We start from the raw sequence: 14,090 nt of genomic DNA, 5'->3' as shown, positions 1-14,090 counted from the left end.
CTGAACAAAATCATGGGAAAGGGCCAAGGGAACAATAGGAAGTGATCTGTTAACTGTGAGCACAAGTTTACAAACAAACCTTGAAACCCCAGTGGTCTGCACGTTCCTTTATTTCAAGCTGCACTAATGATTTGTCCTGTTTTGCAACTTTTGGCCAGACACTCAAGGTAGAAGTGATGATCTACAGAGCAGAGGGCTTTGCTAGGATAGGAGGGGACCCAGGAACAGGAACAGGCTCCCCCAGGGAAGTGGTCCCCAAGGCTGCCAGAGCTCAAGGAGCGTTTGGACAACGCTCTCAGACACACGGTGGGATTGTTGGGGAGTCCCGTGCAGGGCCAGGAGTGAGACTGATGAGCCTCGTGGGTCCCTTCCAACTCAGGATATTCTGTAATTCCATGAGTGATGGAGGAGCTCAGGGGCACTGGGGATATGTTGGGAAACTCCAGTTGTTGGAATGTCACTGCCCCTGCCCTGATCACAACAGACACCGAGGAGGAGGAGTGGAAAGCTGGAGCTGGATGTGTAGAGGAGCAGGAAGATTCCCAGAGTGTTTATTCAGGGTGGGTCCAATCACTGGTGCCCTGTGACAAGAGGGTTATTTTGTGGCTGACTGAGCCACTGTCTCTGTGTTTGCATGACTGGCCATGTCAGGTGAAGCCACCGGTGCAGAAGGAGCCTCCGGGCAAATCCTTGGTATCACATCCAGGATTCCTGGGATTTGGGTTCAGGATGTCCTGCCACTTGCAAATCTCTGTGATGCCCCATGTTTGAAACTGTTACCCAGCAGGAGCTGGCACTCCATGTCCTTTAGGGGAATATAACTCTCTCCAAAATCCTCTGAGCACTATCTCTGGGTATGATGTTTTACTGTTCTTTGCTGACTCCTCATCCATTCAGGAGGAGTCAGATCTTGTCCAGGACATTCATACCCTGTGTACTGACACCGCTGGGGTAGAGCTCACTGTCCTTGTCCCAGCCCATGTGGCCCTGTGTCTAATACTAGTGACAAAATTGGGTGTCAGCGACACTCCAGTGTTTTAGCTGTGCTTGCCACAGCATGAAGGGCTTTCCCTGTTTCTCATCCCATCCCACCAGCAAGTTGGTGAACAAGCTGGGGGGGGGACACAGAACAGTTGATCTCAGCTGGCCACAGGGATATTTCAGATCATACAATGTCATGGTCAGGAGTAAAATCTCAGGGAAAGAAGGAGGAAGGTGGGCGGTGTTTCAGCTTTTGGCATTTGCCCACCCAGGTATCATTGAGCTTGATGGGGCCCCGTTTTCCTGGCAATTCCTGAAAACCTGCCCCATAATGGGAAGTAGTGACTGCGTTTCATAATGTTTTAAAATAAAAGAGGGTCAATTTAGATTAGTTATTAGGAAGGAATTCTTGGTTGTGAGGGTGGGGAGGCCCTGGCACAGGTTGCCCAGAGAAGCTGTGGCTGCTCCATCCCTGGGAGCATCGAAGGCAAGGTTGGAGCAACCTGGGCTAGTGGAAGGTGTCCCTGCCCATGGCAGGGAGTGGAATAGGATGAGCTTTAAGGTCCCTTTCAACCCAAACCATTTTGTGATTCTGTGATTTTGTGATTCTTATTCCACTTTGCCTGCACACAGAGCTTTGCTTCACTTATTAAACTGCCTTTATCTAGACCTGTCAGGTTTTTGCCTTTACACTGGATCCTGCACTTCCATTTTGGTGGTATCTTAAATCCCAAACTCCCACACCTCCAAGGATGCATTTAAAACCACTGTTGCAGGTTGCTCCTTACACAAGCTCCAGGTGACTCTGTTTTATCTCCCTTGTAACCAACACACAGATGTTGTGACTTCATGTCTCCAACAACCTAAATGGCACCAAGGCCTGTTTTCCAACCCTGAAATCAACTGGTAGTGTCCTACCTGACCCTGTGATTCAACTCTCAGCTTCCAACTCGGGGTGGCTGATCCAAAACGCCTCCTGGCAATGGTCTCTGGTCTGTGTTTGGGTTGGTGTTTGTTTGTTTGGTTAATCCAGGGCCAGATTCACCCATGAATCTTAGGTGAGCAAATTCCTGTACCCACTCAGCCCTGTTTGATCCACCAGGACAGAGCTACAGCCTGTGCATCTCTCCCACCTCCAAACCCAGCTTTTCTGCCAACGATTCCTGCTCTATATCCATCCCAAACATCCTCCTACCAGCCTGGCAGGCTCACTCGAGTCATGAAGCCATTATTCAAATCCCCAAATGGGTTCAAAAAGTGCCTTTTGGTGCTCTGTTTTCCCCACTGTGACACTGAGTCACTGCTGAAAAGGGCTTTGGCCAACCCTCTGCCTGCCCATACGGGAAGGGGCTGCATCACCAACTTCTCAGTGCCACCTACGTCCCTGCTCAGCTGCCAGGACTTCAAAGCAGTCCCTGCACAATTACAGGCTGACTGTACAAAAAGGAAAAGGGAATGGTCTCATCCCACTGTGATCTCATGGAGAAACACAGGAGTGTTCCTTAATAAAGGTAAAGCGGTTTCTGCTTCGCTGCATAATGAGCCTCTGATGATTTCAGCAGGAGAAATCCCAATTAGAAACGGATGGAAAAAGGGCATCCCATCTTGGAAAGGCTGAGGATTCTTCCTGTTGCGCTTTGTGGTTAAACTAAAGCTTTTAGATTTTGAAAAAAAAACGGCCTCAAATATCCAGGCGTGATGCTGTGAAGCAGAATTCAAGCCTTCCCACCCCTTTTTGTCACCTACCACAGTCTGGTGAGAGGAACTTCACCTTCCACCCCAGTTATGGTCCTGAGCTCCTGTGTATGGGCTGCTGGGTGGTGGGATTCTCTGTGGGAGCTGTTCTGCTTCATACAAATGACTATTTGAAAGTATAAAAGGCTAAGAAAGAGATGGAATCACAGAATCACAGAATCATTTAGATTGGAAAAGGCCTCCAGGATCATCCAGTCCAGCCTGTGACTGATCCCCACATTGTCACCCAGCCCAGAGCACTGAGTGCCATGTGCAGTTGTTTCCTGAACACCTCCAGGGATGGGGACTCCACCATCTCCCTGGGCAGCCCCTTCCAACACCTGACAACCCTTTCAGTGAAGAAATTCTTCCTGATGTCCAACCTGAACCTTCCCTGGCACAACTTAAGGCCATTCCCTCTTGTTCTGTCCTTTGTTCCCTGTGAGCAGAGCTCTACCCTCCCCTGGCTCCCCCATCCTGTCAGGGAGTTCAAGAGGGTGAGAAGTCCCCCCTGAGCCTCCTTTTCTCCAGGCTGAGCCCCCCCAGCTCCCTCAGCCACTCCTGATGCTCCAGCCCCTTTCCTATCTCCATTCCCTTCCCTGGACACGCTCCAGCCCCTCCATGTCTTTCTTGGAGTGAGGGGCTGTACAATTTCTAATACAATTTGTAAAAGAAATCTGAAAAATCTCAAGGAAGTTGCAAGAGTGAAGGAGAAGCAAAGGCACCTCCTGGATCAACCTGATCCAGAGCCCATACAGGGTTGTAGGAACCAGAGACCCTCCACTTGTGGGTTCATTCTGGTAATCAACAATGGTGCTGGTAATCAGGAGGAAACCTCACAAGGGCAAATGGCCCTTTTTGGCCATGTCCAGGCTTTTAAGAGCTCTCCCTGCCCCATATGAGTGCCTTCAATCCAGCTGCCCCTTGGGTAATGAAAACATCCTGGAACAGTGGATAGTGCAGTGTCCTGCAATGCTAAACACAGGCATTTCATAAATTGAAGTTGACTTCAGGCTGGGGGTGCTCCTATAGCTCAGGCACCAGGAAAATGTTGTTTTATCCTTGTCATGCTCTTACAGTTTTCTCTGAGCATCTGCCAGTTAACAAGTCTGGAGACACAAAACAGTGCTAACCAGCCCCAGTTTGTATCTGGCTCGGTGTTCTCCTTCTCTCAGCCGCCACTTCGGTGGAGAAATGAAATGTAATGAAAATAAGACAAGTTTTTCATGTGCTTCTCATATTTTTGGATTTTTATCATCCAGGTCAGATGGCAAAGTTTGAGTGACGTGAGATGGAAATGGGGAAACTGTGGCAAGTCATAAACTGGGAATGTTGGATTTTCATAGAGTCCTGGAATGGTTTGGGTTGGAAGGGACATAAAGCTCATCCCATTCCAGGCCCCTGCCATGGGCAGGGACACCTTCCATTATCCCAGGTTGTTCCAAGCCCTGTCCAACCTGGCCTTGGACACTTCCAGGGATCCAGGGGCAGCCACAATTTCTCTGGGCAACCTGTGCCAGGGCCTCACAGCCAAGAATTCTTTCCCAATATCCCACCTAACCCTGCCCTCTGGGAGTGGGCAGCCATTCCCCCTTGTCTTGTCACTCCATGTTGATGTCAAAAAAAAGAAACTCATCCTATAATTTGGCCATCTAACCCAGTGAAAGAAAGAAATTACAATATTAATCTATTAATGTTATTAGCTATTAAGATTTTAAGTCCTTTCCCACAGTGCCCAAGAAACGAAGAGTGTGGGACACTTAAAATATCAAGTCACTTCTTTGTTTTTAAAGCATAAATCAAATTCTTTTATGGTCTGAGTTTACCTGTGGGTGTTAAGCACAAAAAAATTGTGATGTTAATGATGTCACTGGCTATCTTATGCAAACTGAGGTTTAAAAGGGATAAAATAAAATTATAAAATATAAATAATTGCTTTTTTCTCCTTTTTCTTGACTTTATCTAAAAACTTTCCTGCCTGTCAGGAAATGAAAAATAAACTTTGATTTCTCATGTCCTTTATCCATTTCTAACACAAACAATGCTGAGCTGTTGAAGGAAGAATAGAAATAAAATGTAGTTTCTTGCTGCAAATTCACAGATAGAAAGGAATTGCACATCTTTTTTGCCTTTTAAAGCTTATTTTCGGAAAAAGTTATATACATACACTTGCATATATTTAAGAGGTGAAATTTTGATTTATATTTTGCAGCCTTGGTTGTAATGGAAAAATATGACCCCTAGATGGCAGAAATTCCTTCTCTTGGGGTGTTTTGTTTGGTTTTAATCCCTGCACAGGATGCCACAATCCCAAGTTTTAGTATAATAGATGGATTTGTAAATGCTCAGCCCTATCTAAGGCTGGAGATCTCATTCCATGGTGTGGTACCACCCAGCTCTAAACCTCACCAAATTTGCTTTATGCTTCTCCTGCTGCAAACTTGATGTTAAACTGCACCTCTCTGCCTTCTTAGTCAGACAAATCGGATGCTTTTTGGTGGCCAGTCATTTAGTCTAAGTCTAAAGGAGCTCAGGATGAGCTCACTGCCCAAATATTAGAGGATCTGGATTATTTGGATGCACTGATGCAGCGTGACAGAGAGATGGGGGCATCACAAAACTCTTTGCACAGTCCTGCCAGTACAACTCTCAGGAGGGGGGGGTAAAAATTGCTTCCTAAAAGTTTAATATCTGGATAAGGGGGCCACTCAGCTGTTTTTTGCCCTCCAGGGAGTGAGACAGGTCCATTCCTCCTCCTTGGGGCATCCACTTCATCCAAGGAGCAGTGCTGATGCCTCACCCTTGTACCCCCATACCTTCTTTGGCCAAGGGAATTGGGATTGTCCAGCTTGTAGAAGAGAAGGCTTTGGAATAACCTAATTGTGGCCTTCCAGTACCTGAAGGGAGCCAATGAGATAGGTGGAGAGAGACTTTTCACAAGGCCTTGGAGTGAGGGGGGACAGGATGAGGGGAAATGGCTTCAAAATGAAAGAGCATTGATTTAGATGAGATTTTAGGAAGGAATTCTTCTCTGTGAGGGTGATGAGGCCCTGGCACAGGTTGCCTGGAGAAGCTGTGGCTGCCCCTGGATCCCTGGAAGTGTCCAAGGCCAGGTTGGACAGGGTTTGGAGCAATCTGGGATAGTGGAAGTTGTTTCTGCCCATGGTCAGAGGGTTTGGAACAACATGGTCTTTAAGGTCCCTTCCAACCCAAACCATTCTGTGATTCTGTGCTTCTTTTTCTGGAATTTATGGCTTCCCATCTCTATCTGGAAGCTGAGGGCAGCACAGGCTTGGAAGTGATGGGATAGTTGGCAAAGAAGGTGTTCACCTGTTCACAAAGAAGGCAAGCACAGGGTGACAGGATGGGCCACTGGGAATGAAACAGGCTTTTATTTATCTGCCTTACCTTGTCCTTCCTCGCTTCTGGCTCTGTGCAACAGGCAGGACTTTTCTTTGCTCATTTCTACCTCTTTACCTTTTTAATTCTCTTTTCCCACCTCTGTTCTTCTCCAAGGGTTCCTTGACCTTGGCCAAAACTACACTGATGTAAATCTTCAAGATTTCTGGTCATCTCATACCCTCCAGGAGTGTGTCCTACACTCACAGCTATGTATTAAAACCACCAGTCATGGGTAAATCTGAAGGATATGAGGCAAAAATAATTATTCTGCCAGTAAAATGGAGCCCATGGAAGTAGGAAACCAAGGAACAAACCTTGACTGTAGCCCAGCATTGACCAAAGAACGCAGGATAACCCTTGGTATTATCTAGTTTAGTTACTTAGGCCCTCATGGATTCTCATGTCCCTTGCCTGTGTTGTGGGTCACTCTGTGCTGCAGGAAGGTGTTTTCTGCTCATGGGGGGAGAGAGGAAAGGGCTACAAAGCAAAAGTCAAGGTGCTGCTGAACACAGCTCATCTCACCTGCCTGTCAGTGCTTCTGGCCCGTGCCAGAAGTGATTTATGTCTCATCAGGTCTGTAGGTTCTTATATTGCCCATAAACCTCTGGCAGATAATCCCAGCCAGTGACTGACCTCACCATAAATCCCAAACCTACCTGTGGTCTGAAGAGTCACTTCACGGGCTGTGCTGGTTGGGTTTCTGTTGGCACTAACAAGGGAATGAATACCCGCCTCGGGTGGAGAGGTCTGTGCCACAGATGAGAGGTGTGTCATTCATCTGCCCACACATGGGCACTTGGTGACATTCGAGCTGTCCTGCAGCACTTGAGACATCCCCATCCCCTGGTAGGTGTGACATGGGAGATCTCTGTCTTCTGGGCCAGCACCTGGAGGTCTGATGGGACAGGCTTGAACATCTCACACAGAATGAGATGTCCATAGTTAGAGACCTGAGCAGAAAAATCACGTTTCCAATAATAAGTTCTCAGCAGACTGGTTGAACAAACCATCGCAGATGCTTTCCTTGTTGCACTGATGTCTCTCAGCAAGGAAAACTCCACCAACATGTGCAAATTGCACAGCAGAGAGGAGAAGAAGCCGGGATCAGGTTTCAGCTTGTCCCAGGTAAGAGTCTCTGGCATTGTGCTGATAAAATTCTAAAGTCATTAAGAAATTAAATTACGATCCTGAAGGAACCAAAGTGCCTTGAGCTGAAGGGAAAGAGAATTGAGGTGACAGGGTAGAGGTGGTCACCCATGAATATACCCAGTCCCAGAGCAACAGCTGACTTCCATGTGGAGCTGAGGACACCCCAAGGGATGTCCCTGAAGTGGCCACAAAATTTGGGAAACCTTGCATCCTTTTCTTTCATCCTAGAGCATGTAAAGGACTTTTAAAATTGACAAGGAGGGAAAACTGTAATTTGAAACTACTATAATCTCTCTGGGGGTTGTTGTGATCCTCAAACCAAAAGGATCATTTCATTCTCTCAGCAACCCTGTGGTGCCTCAGACCTGGTTCTTTATAGCTCTTTAAAGTAAAATACCCTGGAAACTGCTGAGTTCTTGGCTGGAGAGTTATCAAGCAGAATGGGGATCAGCAGGGCCCAAATAAAAGGCAAAATAATAATAGAATAATCAGGACTTGCACCAAAATACCCCTGTGCAGCCCCAAGAGCAGGTGCTTAGGTGAAAAGCTAGGTCCTTCAAAGAGGGCTTAACTTCAGCTCCCAAAAAACATGGCATGTGAGTGATCTTTGCCTGGATGTTGTTATTTCCTGAGGATAATAACCCTGTGTGTGAGAGCTGTGGCCACTCTGCTGCCTCCATCCAGGGGCAAAGAGGGATCCATCCAGCGGGGGTGGGAAAAGGCTTGTTGTGTCCTTGTGTTCTCCCTGGGAAGGAACACTCTGAGTCCCAGGGGGACAAGTCTCAGACCCCTCACCCCACCATGGAAAAGAAGTTTGGCAAGGAGTGGGATCAGGAACAGCAGGATTGGGCCCTGCATCTTGGTTTGGCACTTTCATCCCAACAGCCTCCTGTCCGGGGATTCGGAGAATACTGCGGAGATGGGGAAAGGAAGGAATAGAGTTTCACCTCTTGTTCTTTTATCACGGCAACAATGTGCTGTGGGAAAAAAAAAATAAAAAAGAAGAAGAAGAAGTTGTAAATGGCAGAATTAACAATAATATAACCCCCCATCCCTCCTCCCTCTCCCTCTGCCGTCCATTCAGGAGACCGACAATAAACAAGGTCATTTGATTCATTCAGCTCGGGGTGTAAACAAAGCCTCACAATAAAATCCCCCCCCTTTTTTCTCCAAGAAATAGATGTCCCCCTTACGCCGGGTCCCCCCCCTCCCCTCCACCCCCGGCTTTGCTTCTCTCCTCTCCCAGCATCCCTGGATGGACGGCCGCGGGAGCTCCAGCCCTGCTGCCACTTCCTCAGTCCCCATTCCCGGCTCCGTGAGGCCCCGCTTCCTACTCGGTGTGGGAACCTCGGCTTCCCCCGGGCAACATCTGCACGGATGGCCCCACTTTCTCATGCCGGGAGCAGCCCGGCCTCATCCCGGGCTCCTGATCCAGGGAGAGAGAGAAAGGAGGGGGGGGAAAAAATAATAATGAAACAAATCCGACCCAACAATAAAGGGATTTGCACACCCCACCCCACCCCCTCCCTGGCCCGCAGGGAGCAGATCCCAAAGGTTTATGGTCAGCTTCATTTTTTCACAGGCTTTGCTGGAATCTGTGTGGAAAAATAAATGTGTGTGTGTGTGTGTGTGTGTGCACTAACAGTGGGTGCAAGGAGATGTGTACTGAGATCAAGTCTAGGATGGCATCCAGAGGGATGTATGAGCCTCTACCTGCGGTAGGGAAGGTGATAGTACAATGATGGAATGGTTTGGATTGGAAAGGACCTTCGAAGGCCATCTAGTCCAACCCCCTGCCATGGGCAGGGACACCTTTCACTAGACCAGGTTTCTCAAAGTCCTGTCTAACCTGGCCGTGAATGTTTCCAGGGATGGGGCATCCACCACCTTTCCACCTAGGAAAGTTCTGAGACCATCTCCACCTCATATCTTACTTAAAGTAATTCCTAGAGAGGATTCAGTGGATGTCAAGCCAATGACCCACACACCTGGGGATGTATCCCCATTTGACATCTCCACCCTGCCTGTCTCCCCTGCCCCCTACACAAGCTTGGATGACACTTATGGGTCCTGCCTGTGGGTTGCTGCCCAAATATTGGGATATCTTGCATCACAGATGTTCACCAGAAGCTCCCCTTACCTTTGGGATTCCTTGCAGTGCCTTGCAATGGCTCCAGGGCCTGGTGGGATGCAGGAAGGGAGATCTCAGCGTGCACATGGAGGGGACCCCATCCAGGCTGTGCCTGGAGAAACTTGGGCTGGTGGAAGGTGTCCCTCCCTGCCCATGGCAGGGGGTTGGAACAAGATGACCTTTAAGGTCCCTTCCAACCCAACCCATTCCATGACTCTGTGACTTCACGCTTTGGTCAAGACAGATGGATAGGAGGAACAACTCTCCTAACACACACAGTTTTGCTTCCTGTCTCCCAAGGACAAAGATTCACTGCTGAGTTTAAACACTGGGAAATCTGGCTCAGCTTTTGCCTCTTGACTCCACACTAAACTTTCACTACGTGACTTCAAACAGCCCAAATCCTCGAATTCCTACTTGGAAGCACTGAAATAACAGTGGGGCAAAGCACCTTCACTCCTGTGCCTCAGTTTCCTACTTGCTTTTTTTCTCTGTGTTCAGCTACTCACTTTACTTAAATTGCAGATTTTCAGCATCAGGGGTTGCCTCATTATATTTCCACATCACTCAGTACAAGAGAAAACAGCTCAACTTTTACAACTGATCTAATGCCACAATGGTGTCTTGAGTGCCATAATAATAATAAAAATAATAAAAAGGGATCAGTTATTCCTTCCCAGGGGAGGAAGGTTATTTTCAGAGATGCTCAAGCGATGGATAATAAATAATTCTAACACAAAGCCCATTTTTTCCAATGTACTATTTGCAACACCACAAATCTGGCTGTGTTTTTATTTTTTTCTTTTCTGATGAATCCCTCCCACAATTTCTTTTTGGGATAAGAAGTTAATTTTCTTGTATTTTCTGGAAGGGAATTTTCGAAATACAAACTGAGAGAGACTAAGCTGCAAGAGGGAAGAAAATTGTGGCCAAATCTTCATTTGGTACTGCAAGAAATCCCAGACAATGGCAATGAACTTCTGCTTCAATTATGACCTGCAGAACATAAATAAGTCTTCTAGGCAAGGAAAATGCCTCTCTTCCTCCCTCTCCCACACACCTGCTCACAGATACTGTAAAAATGTCTCATTTCATCTGCTAAAGCTTTGGCAGGTGCACTGAGGTGTTCCTTGACAGGTGTCCTCCAGAAGAACATCCAGTTGAGGTCACCAGGCAGCCTGTAGCAGATTTTGTCTCCTCCTTCTGGGAGCAGATCCATGATTGTGTGTTCACTGCTGTTCTGGTGAAGGGGGAATTGCTTGTCTGGCAGGGAAGTGGTGGAATCACCCCTGGAAATGCTGATAGAATTTGTTGATGTGTCATTTGGGGACATGGATTAGTGATGGTCTTGGCAGTGCTGGGGGAATGGTTGGACTCAATGATCTTAGAGGGCTTTTCCAACTTAATAATTCTGGGGTTCTGAGTTCATGCTACACAACATTTAAGCTTCAGAAGTCACCACTTTTTGGAAGTTCAACGTGGCAAAGTTTCATGCTGTCAAACACCAAAAGACTCCTTGATTAGACAAAGTCTCTCTGTACAGACTTTGCAAATCTTCTGGAGTGCATATGCAGGAAAGCCAAGGCAATGGGACAATGGAGTGTGTCACTGGGATTTTCCAAGTCTCCCTGTAGATATAGCAGTACCAAAATAATACCCCGGAGCTGGGAAATTATGAAAAGGACAAAACATGGAATACTTTAGGTTGGAAAAGACCTTTAAGATTTTTGAGTCCAACCATTCCCCCAGCACTGCCAAGGCTACCACTAAACCACATCCACATGGCTGTTAAATCCCTCCAGGGATGGAGACTCCACCACTGCCCAGGGCAGCCTGTTCCATTGAGAAATTATTCCTAATATTCAACCTAAACCTCCCCTGTTGCAACTTGAGGCTGTTTCCTCTTGCCCCATTGCTTGTTCCTTGGGAGAAGAGAACAATACCAACCTGGCTACAGCCTTTTTCAGGGAATTGTGGAGAACATTCTGTATTTTTTCTCCAATGGGCTTCTTTGAACTGTATTAGGACAATTCTAGGTCTGATTTTCTGATTTGCAGCCCGGGTTTTCCATGGGCTTAGCACCTGCTCTTGGGGAACGATGTGGCCTCTCAACAGGGCAATGAGAAAGGAGGGAAATTCCCTTTTTGAAGCTGTTTGAGGAGATGCATTTGAAGGGCAAAGGAAAACTTCAGCTCAATCCCTGGAAATTCTTCTCCAGCCAAGAAATCTGTATTGTTGGAAAGAGTCTCCCAGAGGAAGTGATTGAAATATGATTGTGTGAATCATATCTGTAACAAGGTTGGGCTGCAAGAAGCTTTGCTGAACCCTGGGAATAAGCTAAATGACCTAAAAAGACTTTGTTTCCTTGCAGGAATGGCCTTTAGCAGCCCATGTGAAGCGAAGGCTGATGGTTTTGGAGGTCCACCAAGGCTGGGGTGTCCCCAGCATTACCTGTCATCAACTATGCTGCACAAGGTGCTCCAGTACAGCTGTGGGATGGATTGCCTGCTATTTAGGGAATCTGAGGTACCTCAAGTGATGACCCTTGTGGTGATAAAATCTGCATGGGGTGTGTTCTCGTGGTGTGGCTCATGTGTGGGCTTTGCTGAGGCTCAGAGCAGCCGTGGTCAGGGATGGGCACCATTGGGGCAGTGATGGGGCCACGGGGGACAGGGGAGATGGGAGGGTGAGGATGGCAGGTAAGTTTGGGGCCCTGCTCTGGGGGTGGTGGCTGGTGCAGGGGTGGAAAGGATGTTTGGAAGGCGATAAACAGTCTGGGGAGGGGGGTTTTGTGCAGGGGCGAGGAGGCCGGATGGAGCCATAGAAACAAAGAATCATGGAATCATAGAACCGTGGAATGGTTTGGGTTGAAATGGACATTGAAGTCATCTAGTCCAACCCCCTGCCATGGGCAGGGACACCTTCCACTAGCCCAGGTTGCTCCAAGCCCCGTCCAACCTGGCCTTGAACACTTCCAAGGTTGGGGTAGCCACAGCCTCTCTGGGCAACCTGTGCCAGGGCCTCACCACCCTCTGAGTAAAGAATTTGTTTCTAACATCTAATCTAAATATTTTCTCTTTTAGTTTAAAACCTTTCCCCCTTGTCCTTCCACTCCAGGCCCTTGTGCAAAGTCCCTCTCCAGCTCTCTTGGAGCCCCTTTAGGCACTGGAAGGGGCTCTGAGATCTCCCCAGAGCCTTCTCTTCTCCAGATGAACACCCCTAGCTCTCCCAGCCTGACTCCAGAGCAGAGGGGCTCCAGCCCTCCAACCATCTCCGTGGCCTCTCCTGGACCTCCTCTAACAGGTTCACATCTTCCTTGTGCTGAGGACTCCAGAGCTGGATGCAGCACTCCAGGTGGGTCTCACAAGGTGACACAACATCTCTAGAAGGAATGGTATCCATGAACTCGGTTAGGATCTGGACCACATGTCTTGCTTACAGCAGAGTAGGGGTTAATTCCAGACCCATACATTCCATGACCCATCTTGCTCTGTACTATTTCTTCTACCTGTTTCCCCCATCAAGATGCTCAGGTCTCCCTGGAGCCTTCCTCCAGGCCTAACATCCCAAACTCTTCCAGGCTATATCCACAGCAGATGTGCTCCAGCCCTCAGAGCATCTTTGTGGCCCTTCCCTGTGGACTTTCTCCATCAGGTCCACATCCTCCTCATCCCCATCCAGACAGATCTTCAATGTGTCAACCATCAACAGCTCCCAGCTCCTTCACTGGGTCTTGTAACCCCACATTATTCCAACCTTAGCCCTGCACTACATGTCTCTCATCCTTTTTCTCAGATAGCCTCAACCTTCCTTAGAAGATCTGTCTGTCATCCACCCCTTGAAGTTCAGATTTATCATCCTTGCCTTCGGGGCCCTGCACGACGCTGCCCCTTTCCTGCTCATTCTTCCTCTTCCTTCCTCACATACAAGTGGTAAATGCCCTCCCTGAGCCCAGAGCTGCTGACAGTGTCATTTCTGAGGGAAAGAGGAGACAAGTCTAGGAAACAACCACCAGCCTCTGCAGGCCTCTCATGTGCAATTTGGACAGTGGTGTTGGCTTGAGTAAGAGCTGAGCAGAAAAATATGTTTATTTGTCCCATTGTTCAGGAATTATTAAACACGCAACATGGAAGGGAGCGAATCCCTGGGCAAATGCAGTCACTGACAGGTGTTCCATGCCATTGTTACCAGGGCTGGTATAAATCTGTGCCAGATTGGGAGTGTTAAATATAGGGAATTGGATGAGCTGTTAATGTTTGCCTTAGTTGGAGGGGGTTGAGACGGGCAGTAAGGATGTTTGGCAAGACAAAACAACTATGAAAAATAATAGGTATCTGTTAAAGTTACCTAATAAACAGCAGTTTGGATAGTTTGTGCAGCTTGTCATCATGCAATGGTTTGGGTTGGAAGGGACCTTAAAGATCATCTCTTTCCAATCACCCCTTCCTTCTGCCTGTTAAGGTAGAACAGGAAGATTTGTAATATATTTGGTAACTTCCTCGTGTTTGTGTCAACTGTTTTGTAATGTCAGGAAAGGTGCACTCAGATTTTAAGCTCCTTTTTCTGTCTGTAAAAATAGATGAGTTTCAAGGTCCTTTCCAACCCAAACCTTTCTAGGATTCTGTGGTTCTGTGAATTGTGGAGTTTGGCAGTGCTGTCTTTGGATGGGAAAGGGGCTTGGGAGGGAAGTCAG

Source organism: Manacus vitellinus, unplaced genomic scaffold (genome assembly GCF_001715985.3).
Source record: "Manacus vitellinus isolate BGI_N305 unplaced genomic scaffold, ASM171598v3 scaffold_82_pilon, whole genome shotgun sequence".
In the NCBI taxonomy this organism is placed as follows: domain Eukaryota; kingdom Metazoa; phylum Chordata; class Aves; order Passeriformes; family Pipridae; genus Manacus; species Manacus vitellinus.
This window is presented reverse-complemented; position numbering follows the sequence as displayed.